Source organism: Lynx rufus, unplaced genomic scaffold (assembly GCF_022079265.1).
Source record: "Lynx rufus isolate CCGP_SWC_20201006 ecotype Redwood Valley unplaced genomic scaffold, mLynRuf1.p SCAF_3, whole genome shotgun sequence".
Lineage (NCBI taxonomy): Eukaryota > Metazoa > Chordata > Mammalia > Carnivora > Felidae > Lynx > Lynx rufus.
In genome coordinates, this window is record NW_025814845.1 from 78,663,315 (window position 1) to 78,684,575 (window position 21,261).

At 35.6% G+C, this 21,261-nt stretch overlaps 1 protein-coding gene across 1 annotated transcript in view; it reads right to left on the minus strand.

Annotated features, from left to right (window-relative positions):
- The window catches only part of STPG2 (sperm tail PG-rich repeat containing 2), a 640,262-nt gene that overhangs the window by 253,960 nt on the left and 365,041 nt on the right, over positions 1-21,261 (minus strand). The gene's annotated exons all lie outside the window — the stretch shown is intronic.

Sequence of the window (21,261 nt, forward strand, 5' to 3'; positions counted from 1 at the left end):
ATACTACATGGGTTAAAAATGATAATATGCATCTGTATATTTCTGATAAGAAAAATAGGCATTCTACATCATTAAGGTAACAAAAGAGTTTACCAAACAGCATATTCAATATGACTTGATTTTGGCTAAAAATATATATTTAGTATACATCTAATCTGGAATAATATGCAGAAAGATATTAACTCATCTCTGCTGATAGAATTCACAAGTTGATTCATCATTCACTGGTGATTTTCAATATTTTATACTGTGAATTTTATATAGTATGTGCTTATAACGAATTATAAACATATTTTTATTGTGGAAATATATTGAATCTAATATAGACAGCCTCTAGTGGCTAAAGGGTTGCATCTTTAATTTCTTTCAGTGCTGTGAACTGACCATCATCAAACAGACAAGCATTTAAAAATGACAAAAACATTTGTGCATATTGTTTTATGATACTAACTTGAAAATTCTTTAATGTGACTTAGACTTAGACTAGTATTTTATTTTTTTTAATTTTTTAATATGAACTTTATTGTCAAATTGGTTTCCATAAAACACCCAGTGCTCATCCCAACAGGTGCCCTCCTCAATGCCCATCACCCACTTTCCCCTTCCCCCACCCCCCATCAACCCTCAGTCTGTTATCAATGTTTAAGAGTCTCTTATGGTTTGCCTCCTTCCTTCTCTGTAACTTTTTTCCCCTTGCCCCCCACCCCAGTCTTCTGTTGAGTTGCTCAGTATCCACATATGAGTGAAAACATATGGTATCTGTCTTTCTCTGCCTGACTTATTTCACTTAGCATAACACTCTCTAGTTCCATCCACGTTGCTACAAATGGCCAGATTTCATTCTTTCTCATTGCCAAGTAGTAATCCATTGTATATATAAACCACATCTTCTTTATTCGTCAGTTGATGGACATTTAGGCTCTTTCCATAATTTGGCTATTGTTGAAAGTGATGCTATAAACATTGGGGTACAAGTGCCCCTAACATCAGCACTCCTGTATCCCTTGGGTAAATTCCTAGCAGTGCTATTGCTGGGTCATAGGGTAGGTCTATTTTTAATTTTTTGAGGAACCTCCACACTGTTTTCCAGAGTGGCTGCACCAGTTTGCATTCCCACCAACAGTGCAAGAGTACTCCCATTTCTCCACATCCTCTCCAGCATCTATAGTGTCCTGATTTGTTCATTTTAGCCACTCCGACCGGAGTGAGGTGGTATCTCAGTGTGGTTTTGATTTGTATTTCCCTGATGAGTAGGGACATTGAGCATCTTTTCATGTGTCTGTTGACGTCTTCTTTGGAGAAGTGTCTATTCACATTCTGCCCATTTCTTCACTGGATTATTTGCTTTTCGGGTGTGGAGTTTGGTGAGTTCTTTATAGATTTTGGATACTAGCCCTTTATCTGATATGTCATTTGCAAATATCTTTTCCCATTCTGTTGATTGCCTTTTAGTTTTGTTGGTTGTTTCCTTTGCAGTGCAGAAGCTTTTTACCTTCATGAGATCCCAATAGTTCATTTTTGCTTTTAATTCCATTGACTTTGGAGAGGTGTCAAGTAAGAAATTGCTGCGGCTGAGGTCAGAGAGGTTTTTTCCTGCTTTCTCCTCTAGGGTTTTGATGGTTTACTGTCTCACATTCAGGTCCTTCATCCATTTTGAGTTGATCTTTGTGAATGGTGTAAGAAAGTGGTCTAGTTTCATTCTTCTGCAATGTTGCTGTCCAGTTCTCCTAGCACCATTTGTTAAAGAGACTGTCTTTTTTCCATTGGATATTCTTTCCTGCTTTGTCAAAGATTAGTTGGCCATTCATATGTGGGTCCAATTCTGGAGTCTCTATTCTATTCCATTGGTCTCTGTGTCTGTTTTTGTGCCAATACCATGCTGCCTTGATGATTACAGCTTTGTAGTAGAGGTTGAAGTCTGGGATTGTGATACCTCACGTTATTTAGCTATTCGGGGTCTTTTGTGGCTCCATACAAATTTTAGGATTGCTTGCTTCAAGAAGAATGCTGGTGCAATTTTGACTGGGATTGCACTGAATGTGTAGATAGCTTTGGGTAGTATTGACATTTTAACAATATTTATTCTTCCAATCCATGGGCACAGAATGTTTTTCCATTTCTTTGTATCTTCTTCAATTTTCTTCATAAGCTTTCTATAGTTTTCAGCATACAGATCTTTTACATCTTTGGTTAGGTTTATTCCTAGGTATTTTATGATTCTTGGTGCAATTGTGAATGGGATCAGTTTCTTTATTTATTTTTCTGTTACTTCGTTATTACTGTATAGGAATGCAACTGACTTCTGTACATTAATTTTGTATCCTGCGACATGCTGATTGCATGTATCAGTTCTAGCAGACTTTTGGTGGAGTCTATTGGGTTGTCCATGTATAATATCATTTCATCTGCAAAAAGTGAAAGCTTGACTTCATCTTTGCCAATTTTGATGCCTTTGATTTCCTTTTGTTGTCTGATTGCTGATGCTAGCACTTCCAACCTATGTTAAACAACAGCGGTGAGAGTGGACATCCCTGTCGTGTTCCTAATCTTAGGGCGAAGGTCTCAGTTTTTCCCCATTGAGGATGATATTAGCTGTAGGCTTCTCATAAATGGCTTTATGATGTTTAAGTATATTCCTTCTATGCCGACTTTCTCGAGAGCTTTTATTAAGAAAGGATGCTGAATTTTGTCAAATGCTTTTTCTACATCGATTGACAGGATCATATGGTTCTTGTCTTTTCTTTTATTAATGTGATGTATCACACTGATTTGCGAATATTGAAGCAGGCCTGCAGCCCAGGAGTGAATCCCACTTGATCATGGTGAATAATTCTTTTCATATGCTGTTGAATTCGATTTGCTAGTATCTTGTTGAGAACTGTTGCATCCATATTCATCAGGGATATTGGCTTGTAGTTCTCTTTTCTTGCTGGTTCTCTGTCTGGTTTGGGAATCAAAGTAATGCTGGCTTCATAGAATAAGTCTGGAAGTTTTCCTTCCTTTTCTATTTTTTGAAACAGCTTGAGAACGATAGGTATTATCTCTGCTTTAAATGTCTGGTCGATTTCCCCAGGGAAACCATCTGGTCCAGGATTCTTATTTTTTTGGGAGATTTTTGATGACTGATTTAATTTCTTCACTAGTTATGGGTCTGTTCAAATTTTCTATTTTTTCCCTTTTGAGTTTTGATAGTGTGTGGGTGTTTAGGAATTGTCCATTTCTTCCAGGTTGTCCAGTTTGTTGGCATATAATTTTTCATAGTATTCCCTGATAATTGCTTGTATTTCTGAGGGATTGTTTGTAATAATTCCATTTTCATTCGTCATTTTATCTTTCGGTACTCTCCCTTTTCTTTTTGAGAAGCCTGGCTAGAGGTTTATCAATTTTGTTTATTTTTTCAAAAAACCAACCCTTGGTTTCATTGATCTGCTCTAAAATTTTTTTTTTAGATTCTATATTGTTTATTTCTGCTCTGATCTTTATTATTTCTCTTCTTCTGCTGGGTTTAAGCTGTCTTTGCTGTTCTGCTTCTATTTCCTTTAGGTGTGCTGTTAGATTTTGTATTTGGGATTTTTCTTGTTTCTTGAGATAGGCCTGGATTGCAATGTATTTTCCTCTCAGGACTGCCTTTGCTACATCCCAAAGCGTTTGGATTGTTGTATTTCATCTTCATTTGTTTTCATATATTTTTTTAATTTCTTCTCTAATTGCCTGGTTGACCCATTCATTCTTTAGTAGGATGTTCTTTAACTCCATGCTTTTGGAGGCTTTCCAGACTTTTTCCTGTGGTTGATTTCAAGTTTCATAGCATTGTGGTCTGAAAGTGTGCAAGGTATGATCTCAATTTTTATACTTATTAAGGGCTGTTTTGTGACCCATGTTCCATGTGCACTTGAGAAGAAAGTATATTCTGTTGCTTTGGGATGCAGAGTTCTAAATATATGTCAAGTCCATCTGATCCAATGTACCATTCAGGGCCCTTGTTTCTTTACTGATCCTGTGTCTAGATGTTCTATCCATTGCTGTAAGTGGAGTCCCCTGCCATTACCACAGTCTTATCAATAAGGTTGCTTATGTTTGTGATTGTTTTATATATGTGGGGGCTCCCGTATTCAGTGCATAGACATTTATAATTATTAGCTCTTACTGATGGATAGACCCTGTAATTATTATGTAATGTCCTTCTACATCTCTTGTTACAGCCTTTAATTTAAAGTTTAGTTTGTCTGATATAAGTATGGCTACTTCAGCTTTCTTTTGACTTGGTTAGGATTCAAAGTTCTGCTCTGTAGGCTCTGGCGCTGGGGAAGCACCTCTCAGTCTGGAGATACATGTTCCTGGCTGGCTTTGTCTGTGCCCCCTCACTTCAGGGAGGACTACCTTCTCCTACTGCAGACTGAGCCTCCACCCTCACTTGGAGCCCCTGAGGTGGTGGACACAGGCAGGCTTTGTCTTTTCCCACAGCACTGCAGGGAAACAGTGGCCTTTTCCTCCTGCAGACTGCGCCCTTGGTCCAGCCACCTCGCAGGCTGGTGGGGGGCGGATGGGGAGGGGAGGGATCCTGCCAGGTCTGTACTATTGTGCAGCCCTCCAGGGCTGGAGGAAGGGAACCACTTTCTCCAGCTGCGGACTGAGCCTCTGACCTACCACCGCACCCAGGGCTGGCTCCCCTCCTCCCCAGGTGCGGGAATAGGGAGCTGGCCCCAGAAGAAAGCCCCACAGTTAGAGATCGAATCCCTCTCAGTCTCAGTCCGAGGTCTTTCTCCAGTCTAGCTATGTTCCTGCACTTCCCTAGTTGTTCTTTCTCTTCCCTTTGTCTCTCCGCAGAAGGGGGTCCCTCCCCTCTGTGCCCACATGGCTTTGTTTTTATCTCCCCTGGTTCACAGTTACCCACCTATCTTTTTTCCAGCTTTCCCATTTTCTTCCTAGTAGATTCAGTTTCTTTGCCTCCCAGGCTCTGGTGTTCCAAGTCCTTTGGCTTCTACACATCTTTGTTTGAGGGATGCGGGAAGTACGGATCCCCTACTTCTCTGCCATGTTGGCCTGGGATCTAGACTAGTATTGGAGAGTTGCGGAACTGAACATGAGAACTAAACTAGTTTTCCTAAGTAGAGCTCTTTAATGGGATATATTTATGTGTATTTTGTAGAAAAAAAACCCACCAAATTAAAGTTTTCTTTTACCATTTCGAGGAGCTGATAGAACTATTGAACCAAAACATAACTTTTTACTTCATTTAGCATCTTGATTCACACTAATGTCAACTTCTTATATTAACATTTTGTATGCTATAGGGAAAATAAAATCTCAAGAGAAGAAGACATTTCTATTTTTGTTTGTTTATCAAGATAAAAAAATGTATAAAGCCCTCTATAACTGTATTTAAGTAATGCCTAGAGCACCAAATAAGAAATTTTAGGTATTCACTTGAAACAGCTAGCAGAATTATTTATTTCCTACTTCGGTTTTAACAGCATATCCATCACTGATGTTGCTGCAATACTGCAAAATAGTTTTGTTTTTGTTTTTTTAAATTTTTTTTTTCAACGTTTATTTATTTTTGGGACAGAGAGAGACAGAGCATGAACGGGGGAGGGGCAGAGAGAGAGGGAAACACAGAATCGGAAACAGGCTCCAGGCTCTGAGCCATCAGCCCAGAGCCTGACGCGGGGCTCGAACTCACGCACCGCGAGATCGTGACCTGGCTGAAGTCGGACGCTTAACCGACTGCGCCACCCAGGCGCCCCAATTGTTTTTTTAAAAAAACAGAAATTATTTTATTTTTCATGTCGATGTAGTCTCTTAATATCTGGTCATGTTTTTATAAAAATAAGTTAAACAATACAGTTTTAAGACCAAGTAGTGATACAAAGCTAGAACTTAATTTAGGATACACTCTTTCCTCTAGTTATAAAGGAACAATTATTTTTATTCTGTATTTTTCATATGACTCATTTGGTGGCAATCACAAAAGCTATACAGATGTAATCTTAAATTATACTATAACATCAGCTGTCTTTAGGTGGTGGTTGCAGTAACCGCGTATTACAAATCCTCAGGTCTACCTATAGAATCAGCAAGAAGGCTCTCTGCCTAAAGTCCTGTGCCTTGAGGACCTGTATTTCACAAACCCACAAGATAAATGTATTTAAGAATGAATGGATGTCCTGGTCACTTGGGATGCAATGCTCAGTACAGGCACACTATAACCCAAACATTACAAATCCACTTTTATGACCTACTACCGTTTACCCCAGGGAAACATTTCATATCTTTTTCTATGTTCTCAAAAATAAGAAGTGACTCCATCCAAATGTCATGAAAGTGTGCGGTATGTGCTCCTATCAACATCGGCCACAGACATATTTTGACTCTTGAGCAAACACAGAATGAGATGAAGCCAAAGGAAATTTACCACCTGGGACCTCCTCAAGGTGGGCCTAGGGCAACACTACAAATGGAAGTCCAAGTTCCATACTTTGAAATATTTTAAAGTTATACATCAGGCTAATAAACTTTTAAATATAATATGTTCTATTATCCTGCCTTAAAAGAGAAAGTTTTATAACCATAAGATTAAGAAAAGTACATCGTTTCATATTTTGGAGTTGGCATATAACAAGAGTGACTGAACATAATTTAATTATGGTACCTATCTGAATGAACTGATGATTGGCCAGCAGAGTCTGCATGAATAACAAAATACATATGTAATTCAAAATCACTACACCTTTATTCCATTAAATTTTTCTTGTTTTCATTTCGGCAAGATTACTAATTAGGTTGTGAAAATCAAGATCTTTCACATAATTTTGCTCTATTGATAGTAATGATTTAAGTTAGGATTATAAAACAATGGTAACTGCATTAAAAAGCATATCAAAAATTGTTGAAAATTTTAAACTAAGGGTTAAATGATTAAAATTATTTTTATGTATATTTTCAAAAAAGGCTCTTCTAAAATTTTTAAGTTATTAAAATTAATAATTGTCTTTTGTATAAAATTTATAGTATTTATTAAAATTAAAGGACAAATACAACATTACTAGTGAATATCAAAATTTTAAGTTTAATATATAGAGCTAAAATTTTTATGTAATAATCTGAAAATCAAATAAACATTTTAAAATATTTTTATAAAAATGAAACTATATAATTCTAGCATCAGTGTCCATCTAGTTGCCAAATTTAAGAAATAATTTCATGCTGCACACGTTAGGTCACATATGTACATGTTTTCCCACCACTATTTATTGAAGAGACTATCATTTCCCTATTATCAAAGACACAATGAGAAAACTACTGGCCAATAGTAAAGATTATCTCAGCAGTGGTTGTATTTCCTGGGTAAAAAGGGCAATGCCAACAGAGCCTGGCTACCAGGCTTGACTAAGAGAATATGGACATTAATGGGACACTTGCATTGAAGGAGAACTTGCGCAGTAGACTGTGTTGAGAATTGCTTTTCCTAAGAAATTGTCTTTAAAAAATCACAAGACCAGATATTATTGAATAAGCATATATGTATGGAAATATGTACTACCTTTAAACTTTAAAATAGCAGGGACTATTGTAGCCAATGGAAGTAATAAGGAATATACACAAACATCCACAAACAAATACATATGCTGAAGGAATAACATTTTAAGAATACAAACTCTACAGTTTTCTCTCCCTATTATAGTCTTCTGTCCCATATGCTCTTTTACTCATTTGGCTAGATATTCTGTGTTCCTTGGGGGGCGGGGGGAACAACCCAGTAGTAAAACAATGAATTGATAAATACTGAAGAAAGTTATCTGTTTTAATTTCTCTAGTAAGTATTGATAGATATAACCCACAAAAAGAAAATCTCTTTGAAGTCCTCAGTAGCTTTTAAGAGTGAAAAGTGGTTCTGTGAGCAAAATGTTTGAGAATCACAGCTAGGAACCAAGCTGGTTCCAGATCTCCACTTAGGTGGAATGAAAAGGGTCTGTGAGAGAGGTTACTTCAAAAAAATGTAAATTCACTAACCATTTATATATGTGTAACAAACAACAAAATAACTTCAATATACATGTGACATTTTAATTGCTATTTAGTTTGGATTGAACATCTGCAGGTTCTGAAGTAGCTACTGAAAACCATTTAAAGACAGAATTAGAACTTGATGCAAGGATTTTATTACTTCATTTACAAAGGTAGACTTTAGATCCCTACAGAACTAAAGAGGGTACACTACATAAAAAGAAGCAAAGTTGCCTTTTATATGATGACTCTCACATGACAGTGAGTTCTTATACATTCTCAGGCTTTATGTCAGTTCATGAAGCTTGCTGGAAAGCTTGGGAGTGAATGACCTTTTTATTTTTGAAGTAGCTATTTCAGACAAAGCTTTATCTGCACCACAAGGAGAGAAAAAGAAAAATGCTTTGGCCTACTACATGTGCCTCACAGGTTTCAATGTCAGTTCAGTAATATAACAATAACTATTTTAGGTTTCTGAATAGTTTACCTACTGTACTGGGCATGTCTCCTTTTTGTTACATAATAAACAGTAAGTCGAGGGAAAATCACCAAAGCTTATCTGAACTAGTGGACACACATATAAAAGAATGGGAAAAGTAAGCTAAAATATACTAGTGCGTGTTCTGTTGAGACAGAACACATCTATCATATTCCAACAACGATTCATCATAATATGGTTCCTTTAGGCCTCTGACCAGTAATTTGGAGTTGATCCTCCTAAGGGAGAGGAACATTTGTAGATGAGGCTTCATATTATATTGATGGATCTGTTAAATTAGATTTTGCCTTGTAGCTATTGAGCAATAGTTGAGATTCCATCCCCCTACCCCCCCTACCCCTGACGAGACCCTTTGTGTACTTCATCACATACAACTACCAGAACTAGAATACTGCAACAATCCTACCGGGATGAAAGAGGAATGTGACACATGGTATCGGGGATTTCTTAAACACCCGCCAGCATGGATGAAAAGTGTGTGCTTTATTCATACTTTTCATGAAATACATCTACTAAATAATGGCAACATTCCCAGATCTGGGGATACTGCTCTAATTGTTCAATCTGCAGACGGGACAAGTAATATCTGGTTAAAAGATTTATTGTACACTTATTCAGGGTCTGGCGTGATGCCAAGTGTTTTACATGCATTTTCTCATGTGATCCCCAGAAAAACCTTGTAAGGAGGTTAGTGTCACCATCTCAATTTTATAGAGAGGAAATGGAGGTTCAAAAAGGTTAAATAAATTCCCTAGATCACAAAGTTAGTAAATGGAAGAAGCTAGATTAACTTTTTCCAATTACAATCATTTCATAGATTAACCAATGTACATATTAATTCACTAACTGTATTCCAACTGGTGAGATTTGTTGGGAGGGGTTTATATGAAACACACTTGGCCAAACTACTTAAAATAAGAATATGCACATTTGTATGGTAAGATTAGTCTCTGAAACTGATCCTTACAAAATATTTTTATTAAGGTAAAAATGACTAACATGCCTATATACTGTTAAAATGATAAAAGAAATCCTAGATGAAATCTACTTATAGCTAGCACAAATACAGCAATGATTCCACAGTTAATATGGATTCATCCTTGACAAACCAGAAAAGCAATTTATAATAATAGAGTGAGTTTAGTATAGTGAAAGCAAAACAGAACAAACAGAAACACAGGCCTTAGACTAGCTAGACCTGGCTTTGCTGCTTATGACCTGTGTAAATTTGGGCAAGTTACTTAACCTCTCTGGGCTAGTTTTCTCATCAATAAAATGAGAACCCCAGTACCCAAATGGTACGGTTGCTATTAGGATTAGTGATTATGTACTAAGCCCACTGTGACATGGTGAGTACTCCTCGATCTCTATTCATTGTATCATTTCCTAGAGTGACTTATATCCAAGTAAGGCATTTACTGTCTGGAGCTGAGAATTTGTATGCAAGGAAAATAAAAAATCCAGGATTTTAATAATTTGAGAACACTGAATTAGAAGACACAGGGTACCTGTTATCAAATGTTCTTTATGACAGAGATGAAAGGAGTGAAGGCTAAGTTCTCTGTACCTCTCACAATCTCAATATCTAAGAGAGAAATGGTATGTATAATATGTACTTCTAATGGGAAAAAATGTTATAGGAGGACTAAAAAAACATGGATAAGAAAGAAAAAAAACCAAACTTGTAAATTCTAGGCTTAAGCTCTAGACTTTGTTTTTCCCAATCATCTGCTAGTTTTCCTAGCCCTGATCTATCAAGAAAGAGTTTTAGAAGCAGTGGCCCAGAGTAGGGGACTAAAACACCTTGAATTCAAAGTTGGTTTAGGCAGTTCCAGCCCTGATTAGTTCTGTAATCCCAGACAAATCAATGGATTCTGAGATTATTCTTCGTTTATAAAATGAGCGTTTGGGCTATTTGCACTAGTTCTACAGTCTCTACTAGAAATGAAATCCAATAACTACTTCAAATTTTAGTAACTGTCACCAAACAGGCTTCAGTAGGAGATAAACAGTGATTTCTGAGACATTTTAAGGGAATTCCAAAATATTCTCCACAAACAAGTATATTATTTGGCATATAGAAATCAAACCTTATTCATAACAATTTTCAGGTAACTGTAAAATGAAATACAATAAACTATACTAGATTCAAAATAAAATATTGAGACAAAATTATATATTGTTAGATGACATATACGAGTTGTGATAAACCAATGAAATTGGAATTTGAATTCATGTCATAGCTTATAGAATCAGCTTCATAGGTTTATATTCATATGCTTAATGCATTTTGGCACGTGACAACTAAGTTTCGTTAATTTATTTCAAAAATTCCACAAATATTTGCTGAGTACCTAAATATACCAGACACTAAGTTAGCTAGAAGAATGATATCAATGATTAAATATTTCACATTTCATGGGGATAGATATTAATTATATAAATATGATAAGTACTGCAAAGGAAAATTAAAGCTTCGATGTGAAAAATTAACATAAAATCTGATTCAGATTGTAAATTTAGGAGGGCTTTTTTTGAGGAAAGGACTTATATTTAATTTAAGAACTGTGAATGGGATGCTGCCAAAAAAAAAATGTAGAGGGAATCTGAAAAGGCTACATACTATACAATTCCAACCATTTGACATACTGGTAAAAGCAAAACTCCAGAAACAGTAAAAAGATCAGTAGTTGACAGGAGTTAGGAGGGAAGGAGGAATGAATAGGCAGACCACAGAGGATTTTTAGGGCAGTGAAACTACTCTGTAGGAGTATACTCTATACTGGTGGGTACATGTAATGATAAATTTGTCCAAACCCATGGAAAGTACAACACCAGAAGTGAACTGATGCAAATTATGGAGTCAGGTGATAATGATGTGAATATATGTAAGTTCATCAATTATTAAAAAAAGTATACCACTTTGGTGGGGTATGTTGATAGTAAGGGAGGCTATACATGTGTGAGGACAGGAGATCTATGGAAGGTATATCAACTTTCTGCTCAATTTTGCTGTGAACCTAAAGCTGCTCTAAAAAATGAAACCTTTGGAAGAAGATCCAAGACATGCAGGACTAAAAACAGGAAAATTTTAGAAATTTGGAAAAGAAGCCATGGTTTTCTCATCATTCTAAGATATTCTTATCCATATAAGGTAGATACTTCTTAAAAGCTGATAAATATGAGCTATGAATGAAATCTAAACTGAATACATAAATAAAAACAAAGTGGAATGCATTAAATGCTCATGTAAAAGTATTATACTAAAATGCTCTCTTTATAGCTATACAAATTGATTCCATGATACTCTCTACCTAATATTGTTTTAAATTACCTAGATAATATACATTAATAATGTCAATTTTAAAATATATAAACTACAAATACTCTCTCTAAAATTCACTCTAACTTTGGCTCAAAAGTTAGATCCAATGTAACTTAACATCTACTCCAGTTTCTAATACTATGTAACAAATTAACCCAAAACTTAGGGATTTAAAATAAAATATTCATTCCCTGTGTTCTATGGATCCAAATACAGGCCTGGATGATTTGTCTCTATTATAGCTCAACTAGTTAATTTTGAAGCTGGGACTCATGTGTCAGCCAGAGGGCAGTATCATGTAAAATCTTTCATTTGCATAGCTGGTACCTGGATAGGAACAACTCAAAAACTGGGACTGCTTACTGGAGCACCAATTTGTGGCTCCTCCATGTGGTTTGGCTTCCTCCTAGAATGTTGGCCTCAAGGTAGCCAAACTTCTTACATGGAATCTTTGGGCTCCAAACACAAATATCCCAGAGAACAAAGTAGAAACTGGGTTACCTTTGAGGACTTGGCCTCTGAAGTAACACACCATTGTTTCTGCCATATTCTATTGGCCATAAACAATGTGTAAACCCATCAAACTGGGAAGAGTATAGTTGTCACTGTTTATTGAATAAATGTGAAATTCACATATTGAATAAATGTGAGAGAGTCTGTGGCAATCTTAATTTCCACCACATCTAAAGCACTACCATAATCATGAAAAAAGTAACCATTACTTCCAAATGTGCTTGTTGCCTACTTTTTCTCAGGAAACTATTATTTTTCCTGAGGTAATTTAAGCATTTTAACCCCACTTTTCTGTCATCTTTTTACGTTCTCTACTTTGATTGGCCTTGGTGTCTCCACTAACTTCCACTACATTCTCACCTAAGGGCCTACACTGATTACTTGGATCACTACCCCATCATCTTAATACTGCTTTTCTCCTTACCACTCCATGAAACATATTAATATAATATTTTTATAATTAATAAAGATATTTAAATAATATTTTAATTATTCTATTGCATTCCAAATTTCTCACTTGACTTAACTTCTCCCATCCTTACTCTGGTGGACTTGACATGACGTGCAGAACTCAGCTGTCAGCCTTCCTTTCCTTCTCGTATGTTCTCATGCATTCTCAGACTACCACTTCCATGTCACAACTCTCTCCATCTCTCCATAGAATATTTCAGAGAAGTTAATGCTCTTAATTTATATGCATGTTTGTTTTTGTAATGAGAAAGAAAAGAATACTTTCTCTATCTAAACGTTGGTAATTTAACAGTACCCTAAATTTGCCCAGCAAAGCACTACAACAATTCAAAATATATGAGAAAATATAAAACATCATCCCCAGTTTCAAAAATTTCAAAACTTAAAATTCTGGAAGAAAATTATGACTTCTTTTCTATTCTTCTGTTAATTGATGTAACAGGACAAGTGAAGTTTGTGAGCCAAGAGGTCTATATCACTGTTCCTCAAACAATCAGTGGTTGAAGAGTCTTGTTTTAAAATCTCTAGTCCTTTTGCAGACTAAAATTCTTACAAAAAACATAAGTGAATTAATAGAAAAATGGTAATTCCCTTGGATCTCAAAGTAATGCAAATTGCTATTAAAATTTCTAAATAATTGCTCTTAAATTCTGGTCTCATCTAGTCACAGACTGGCAATAAAGTTAGTTAACACACCACCATGAGTCCTCACACCATGATTTCAAAAGCAGTGTTCTATAGTCTCATTGCAGGGATTCTCTAACTTTTTTTTTTTTTTAATTTTTTAAAGCTTTTATTCATTTTTGAGAGACAGCACACGAGTAAGTGAACATGAGTGGGGGTGGGGGAGACAAAGATAAAGAGAGACACAGTATGCAAAGCAGGCTCCAGGCTCTGAGTTGTCAACACAGAGCCCCACAGGGAGGGGCTGGAACCCACAAACCACAAGATCATGACCTGAGCCAAAGTCGGATGCTAAACTGACTGAGCCACCCACGTGCCCCGGGATTCTCTAACTTCCAGCATGCCGTCAAAGATATGTCTTAATACTTGGCTTCCAAATTCCACAGCCTAGGTGTACTAGAAAGTAACCATTTAAAAAATTGAGAAAGTAATTATCTAGGAATAAAGACATAGCTATCAAATTTCTTTGGGGCACCTGGGTGCCTCCGTCGTTTAAGCGTCAGACTTCACCCCAGGTCAGGATCTCAAGGTTGGTGAGTTCAAACTCCACCCCGGGTCTCTGTGCTGACAGAGGAGAGTCTGGAGCCTCTCTTCGGATTCTGTGTCTCCCTGGCTCCCTGCCCCTCCCCCGCTTCGTGGTCTTTCTCTCTTCTCTGTCTCTCAAAACAAAAATAAACATAAAAAAAAAATTTCTAAATATAACTTCAGGAGGCAGTACATCTGAGGAGAAAGTAAATTAACTAATGACCAATAAAAGAAAAAAACAGATTTTAAATTATTACCCCAGTGAAAATGAATGAAAATCATTTTATAGGATAAGCTTATAAGAACAAACTGATAATAACATTGGAATAATGGATTTTCTTCATTTTCATTTTAAAAAAAATATCTGCCCTGGGTGCCTGGGTGGCTCAGTTGGTTAAGTGTCCAACTCCGGCTCAGGTCATGATCTCACAGCTTGTGAGTTCGAGCCCCACGTCAGGCTCTGTGCTGACAGCTCAGAGCCTGGAGCCTGCTTCGGATTCTGTGTCCCCACCACTTTCTTCCCCTCCCCTGCTCATGCTTTGTCTCTGTCTCTTTCAAAAAATAAATAAACATTAAAAAGTTTAAAAAGAAATCTGCCCCAAGGAAAATATTTTACTACCTGAACAGTATTTAACAATTTTGAGTCCATAGGTTTATTTCAGAGCTTGATAAAAGCTAAATATAAATTCAAATATGTAACATTCATGTTTAATTTCAGACTCCGAAAAGTTCACAGATCACTGATCAAGAATGCTTGATGAATTTGCAAAAAAAAAAAAAATATTTCTTTTTATAAGTTAAATAATCATTTAATTTTCAAATTCTGAATTGTTACTTTCTTTTTAGTGGAACGGTATTTAGATTTTATTTTATTTTATATTTTTGGCTTAGATTTGGTTTTTAAAGTTTATTTATTTATTTGGAGAGAAAGAGAGAGCACATGAGCGTGGGAGGAGCAGAGTAAGAGAATCCCAAGCAGGCTCTGTGCTGTCAGTGCAGAGTCCAACGTGGGGCTCAAACTCACAAACCGTGAGATCATGACCTGAGTAGAAACCAAGAGTCCGACACTTAACCAACTGAGCCACCCAGGTGCCACTTGTTTAGATTTTAAATACTAAAAAAATAAAAAGTGCAAGTCTTCAGGGAAGTGAAACTATTCTGGTTTACTAACTTTTCATGTAGTCATATTTTTAGAATGCATTCATATAAATGTGCTGCCATTGTAAATCATAGCAAATGGATCGTAAATGTGTCACTCTCATAGTACTATTGGGAGAATAAACTGAGATAAGGTAGTTCAAGTCTTTAGCTTAATGTCTAAGAATATTTAATACTCAGTATATTTTATCCATTATCATAATTGTTACCATTACCATGAGCTCGTGTTGAAAGTAAAAACCCAGGCTTTAAAATCTGAGATAGTATACCAGAGAAAGAAAAAGAAAAGCCACAAAAGTAAACAAACTTAAAATATAGAAAGCATTACAGATATTAATAAACTAAAATATTGGACTTTAAATCATTAGTTCACTCAACAAATGTATCCTTCAATTTTTCATAAGAAGGAAGAGCAAATAATGGTGTCACTATTTTAAATATTACATTTTTATGAAAAAAGTAAACTTTTTATTGCATAGAAGGACTTTTTTTCCTCCAACCATTACAAGTGACCTTTTTACTGCTGACTAAAAACTCCAGAAAAGAAAATATGCTGAAAAGCTTATGATGTCTTTAAATCTAATATTGAAAATAATCACCATTAAGAAAATACAAATCCTGTCAATGCCAAAGACAGTTCTGTATTATTGGCCCTTTTCTGGAAACTATTCATTATATCTGAGTGGTGTTAGTCTTCTTACCCGGAAACCTGCTGATTCCTGGAATGTATCATTTGATGCTATTCCAAACAGCAGCCAAAGGACACAAAACTGAAACAGTAAGGAAACCTTTGAACTATGGTAAATTGTACTCTTAAAATTTGCCAGTAATCCCAAAGTTAATAATCAAATCATTATATTATTACTAGTTTTAATTACTGATAATGTAATATATCTTGCATGTAAAATTCCCTGAGGTTATTAAACTAGCATACCATGAACTGAATAAACATGTACATGTGTAAGTATACTTGATGTGACAGTAAGTAAATATACATATGGCTTAGTGTGTTCAGATGGAGAATTGGAAATAATAGTAATTATATATATGTATATATATAATTTATTAAGCACTACTTTATAGCAGTCATTTTTCCAACTGTTTTGCCTCCTTTATCTCATTTAATCCTCATAAAAACCCTAAAATGTGACTACAATTATTATTCTCATTTCACAAATAGGAAACCTGAATGTAGAAAGCTTAAGTATTGTTTAAAGTCACTCAGCTAAAGCAGAGGAATAACTAGGATTTGACCCTGAGGTCTGATTCCAAAGCTCACACTTTTAACCACTAACCATGTCGCCTTCCACAAGAATGAAATTAATGACAATCTAACATGTACCAAGGACTTCATAGATTTTCTCATTTTTACAGATGAAGAAATTCACAGAGGTTGTTACTTTTATGTGTTAAAGTACCGGAGTTCTTTCCCTATTTCCCAGTGTTTCTCAAAGTATATTCTATGGACCACCCACATCAAAGTAACCAGATGCTATTTTATTTTTTTATGTTTATTTATTATTTTTATTTTTGAGAGGGAGACAGAGAGAAAGAGAGAGAGTATAGGAGTGCAAGTGGGGAAGGGGCAGGAGAGAGGGGGACACAGAATTGAAGCAGGTTCCAGGCTCTGAACTGTCAGCACAGAGTCCCATGCAGGACTCAAACTCACAAACTGCACCTGAGCTGAAGTTGGTCACTTAACTGATGGAACCACCCAGGCACCACACCCAGATGCTATTTTAAAAGGTAGATTCTTGAGCTTTAGTTCCAGAGATACAGATTTGATACATCTGTAGCAAGGCACTTTTAACAAGTTTCCCTGTGATTTACTCCAGAGGTTGTATGTGTGTGTGTGTGTGTGTGTGTGTGTGTGTGTATGTATTTCTAATGAGAAGGTTTCTAGTTTTTCACCTAAGTATCTGCTATGAGAAAATGAGATATTCATGGACTGGCAAAAAGAAAAAGAAAAAAAGGAAGGAAGGAAGGAAGGAAGGAAGGAAGGAAGGAAGGAAGGAAGAAAGAAAGGGGAAAAGAAAGAAAAGAAAAAGAAAAGAAAAGAAAAGAAAAGAAAAGAAAAGAAAAGAAAAGGAAAGGAAAGGAAAGGAAAGGAAAGGAAAGGAAAGGAAGGGAGGAATTTAGTCTCCAAAATATTCAAGGTTAACATGTGACCATTTCATGGATTCTCATTCAGGACAAAAAGTGGATACTTAAATTATATCTCCTGAGGAGATGCCTTTTAACTTTTCTGTTGTTAAAATGTTACTAAGTAATATTTACAGAAATGAGAATAATAGGATATCCAAATATTTCTCCACTTTTGGTTTAGAAATCTCAGAGATCTTGAATTTTAGATATATTTCTATTCTTCCATTGAAAATCTGCCCTTACAAAGTTGTGCACAAAATCAGAAATAAAACAAAGCCACTTTAGGATATATAACAGTTGGCATTTACTAAGTACTGCAGGCCAGACATTGTGGTAAGCCTTGTGAATTGGGTAAATTATTATAGTTTTGTTTTGTTTTTCATTTTTTAATGTTTTTATTGAAATTCCAGTTAGTTAACATACAGTGTAATATTAGTTTCAGGGGTAGAATTTAGTGATTCAACACTCCCATATGACATCCACTGCTCATCACACCAAGTGATGAATTAGGTAAGTTATTATCTCTGTTTTATACATGAGAATCCTGAGATTTAGAGAGGTTAACCAACCTGAACAAGATGATAAAAATAGTAAGTCTAGAGCTGGGACTCAAACTCAAGACTATTGATGGCAAAGGCCTCAATTGTGCCAGCTCCATTCCATCACTCCCAGCCCAACTACCACCTCCAACATCACCACCACCACTGACTACTCCTACCACCATTATCACCACTGGATCACTACTACCATCGCCAAACCATCACCACGACCACCACCACCCCACCTTTTGCCTCAGTCTGTGTTACTGAAGAAGTCAATTTCCAGAGAACAGTTGGAGTGGTGGTATTTGTGATCAGGATAGGGAGTTAAAATTCAAACTGGACAGTCCAAATATACTGAATCACAATCTCCCATAGTGGAAAAGTGCATATGGATGCTGTCCCCAGGCAATTCTTACACAAAGTAAAAGGAAAGGACCACTATAAATCGCAACAGTGCTTCCATTTCTATGAGCATTACAATTATTAAAATACATCAACACACGTTTTTAAGGCTGGGAAAAATATAAATAGAAGTGTAAATGAGATAATATTTTAAGCATAGATACAGTTGCTTACTTTTTTGTGTTTTGTGACATTTGAAACAGTACACGATGACCTCGTATAATTTTCAAGCAAGTATACAGTATGGAAAACAATTAGGTTTATAAGGAATAAATGATTGCCAAAGTACTGATATGTTTCCATAATTTAGGAAAAAGAAAGCAAGGCAATATAAACTCACTTTCAAAATTTTGTATTTGCACTTGCAGTTAAGACATGTTAATGAGAGAACACACTTTGACATGGCACAGAAAAAAAAATGTGAACTAATAGATTTTGTTTTCAAGCCTTCCATTCCTTACATTTATTTGCATCATATAACTACATGCCAAACCAAGCATAACATGGGAATTTTGACACTATCATACTTCATACAAGGACATTTCAAGTAAAGAAAATTTGGAAAATGATGGCAGGTGTCTACATTTCACTATCCTCTCATTACTCTCCACAGGTCCCCAGATTAGCCATTTGAAACTAATTCATTAATTACTTAATGAATTGTGCACATATGTTCAAAGATACAATGGCAAGATTGTTCACTGTAGAATTTTTTTATGCCAAGAAGAAAAAAAGGTAAGAACAACCTATTTGTCCCTTACTAAAAGAAAACAGTGGTTTATTTGCACAACAGAACGTTATCAGCAATCAAAAGTAATAAACAAAATCTACATCTTTTGACATTTGATACATCTCAAAAAATTTGAGTCAAACAGTCAGCTGCAAATATTTATACATACTCTGAGTCAATTTATGTAAAAAATTAAATATATAAAAGAGCAACATATAATGAATATTTGGGGACTGAATTTAAGAATTAGGAAGAGGGTACCAAGAGAAAAAAGTGAGTAAGGCATTCAAAACAGCAGTCAAAACCAAAGTAAAGGAAGAGAGACACAAGATATGTACCATATTCCGGGGATAGACAGTAGTCCTCCATCAGAAACTATCAGGAAATGAGGCTGGAAAGATAGACAGTGGCCACACTGTGAAACATTCTTCCTGCTTGGCAAGGAATTTGGACTTTAGCATGTTAGAAATGGAGGACCAGATAGGTATTAGGAGGGCACTTGTGATGAGCACTCAGTGTTATATGTAAGTGATGAATCACTAATTTCTACTCCTGAAACCAATGCTACATTGTATGTTAACTAAGTAGAATTTAAATAAAAACTTGAAGGGCACCTGGGTGACTCAGCCAGTTAAGCATCAACTCTTGATTTCGCCTCAGGTCATGATCTCACATTTTGTGAGATTGAGCCTCATGTTGGGTTCTGTGCTGTCAAGCCTTCTTGGGATTCTCTCTCTCCCTCTCTCTCTGCTCCACACCCTGCTCACATGTGTGTGCACGTGCTCTCTCTCTCTCTCTCTCACCCTCTTAATGGGAGGGTGAAATGATCAGATCCATGCTTTAGGAAGATAATTGTGACTTTGAAAAATAATCAGTAACTCTCTCTGAGAATAGAAAGAGTGGCATATATTTCAGAACAGTTGTGGAAATCAAATTCATAGGCTTACAAATTCACAGAACTGAAGAATGAGAAAGGAAGAAAGGTTAAAAGATAACATCAACATTTCTACTTTGAAATAATGGGAGGGATTTGACGGGGGAAGCAGAATTTGCATTATCAGAAGATCTTTCAGGAGCTGATCTCAGTAGATGATTAGAAACAAATGTATCCAAAACTCATAGGAAAAAAAGGATTCTAACAAATTAAGTGATATAAATTTGAGAATGAAGTTATGGTACCTGAGAAGAAAACAGGATAGGACAGAACTCTGGCAAACATCTGCAGGCTGACATTTATGCAGCAGGCAAAGGAAGAAGAGACATCATGAAGGACAGAAATCAAGAAAGCAAGATTACCTAGGCGAAAGGAAACCGGGAGGATGTCAATTCAGAAAAAAGCGAAGAAAATTTAAGTTTGCCAAATATAGAAGACACTAGCTAAATGTAATTTAAGGATCTTTTCAGACATTTTGATAGCTATATAAGTGGATTTTTGTTAAGAAATATTTCACAAACTCTCATCTAACAAAAATACATACATGTATGTTGATTCATGAATTCTTAACGGTCATCAGGATGTCATAGGTTACGGTCTCATGTGCAATGTATTAAAAGTTAGGACTAATAACGCTTTTTGAAAGATATAATCTTGTAGAATCAGACAAGGGAGTATAGTTTGGAGAATAATAAAGAAACCAGAAATGTACTGATAAAATGTAGTTTTAACCTGCATCATCACTGATTTAATTTTCACTGTATCTTTTCCTTTAAAAGCTTAAATCATTATAATGCTGATGACATCATGAATATTAAAAGAGGTATAGTAAAGCAACTCTACATATGCAGTAGCCAAATTTAATATATAAAAAAATAGATTTATTCCCAATGTGGAGAGCTACTCACCATAGATAAGTGCTATGAAAGTACTTTTTTATTATTGCTATATTCCTAAAAAATTAGAGGGAAACAGATATCCTTTATAATATTAAAAAACAAACCCATCCACCCCCCCCAAAAAAAATTCATTAAATTGTTGGTAACATTTTTGATGAATAACAAAGTTCTAATCTTAAGGATCCTTCATTTTAGAGCATTTTTAACATGTATTTATTAAAAGCATACATATGTTCCACCTCTGTGGTTTTTTACAGTGATTTTCTCAACAAATTCCCAGATGGACAATATTGATTAATTAATAACTAATTATAAAATAAACCTAAATATATAATTAAAATCAAATATGTTTCCCAGCAGTTCCTGAAAGATTCAGTATTTTTCAAACAAATATTAAAAAGGAATCAAAGTGGTTAGTCATGATTTG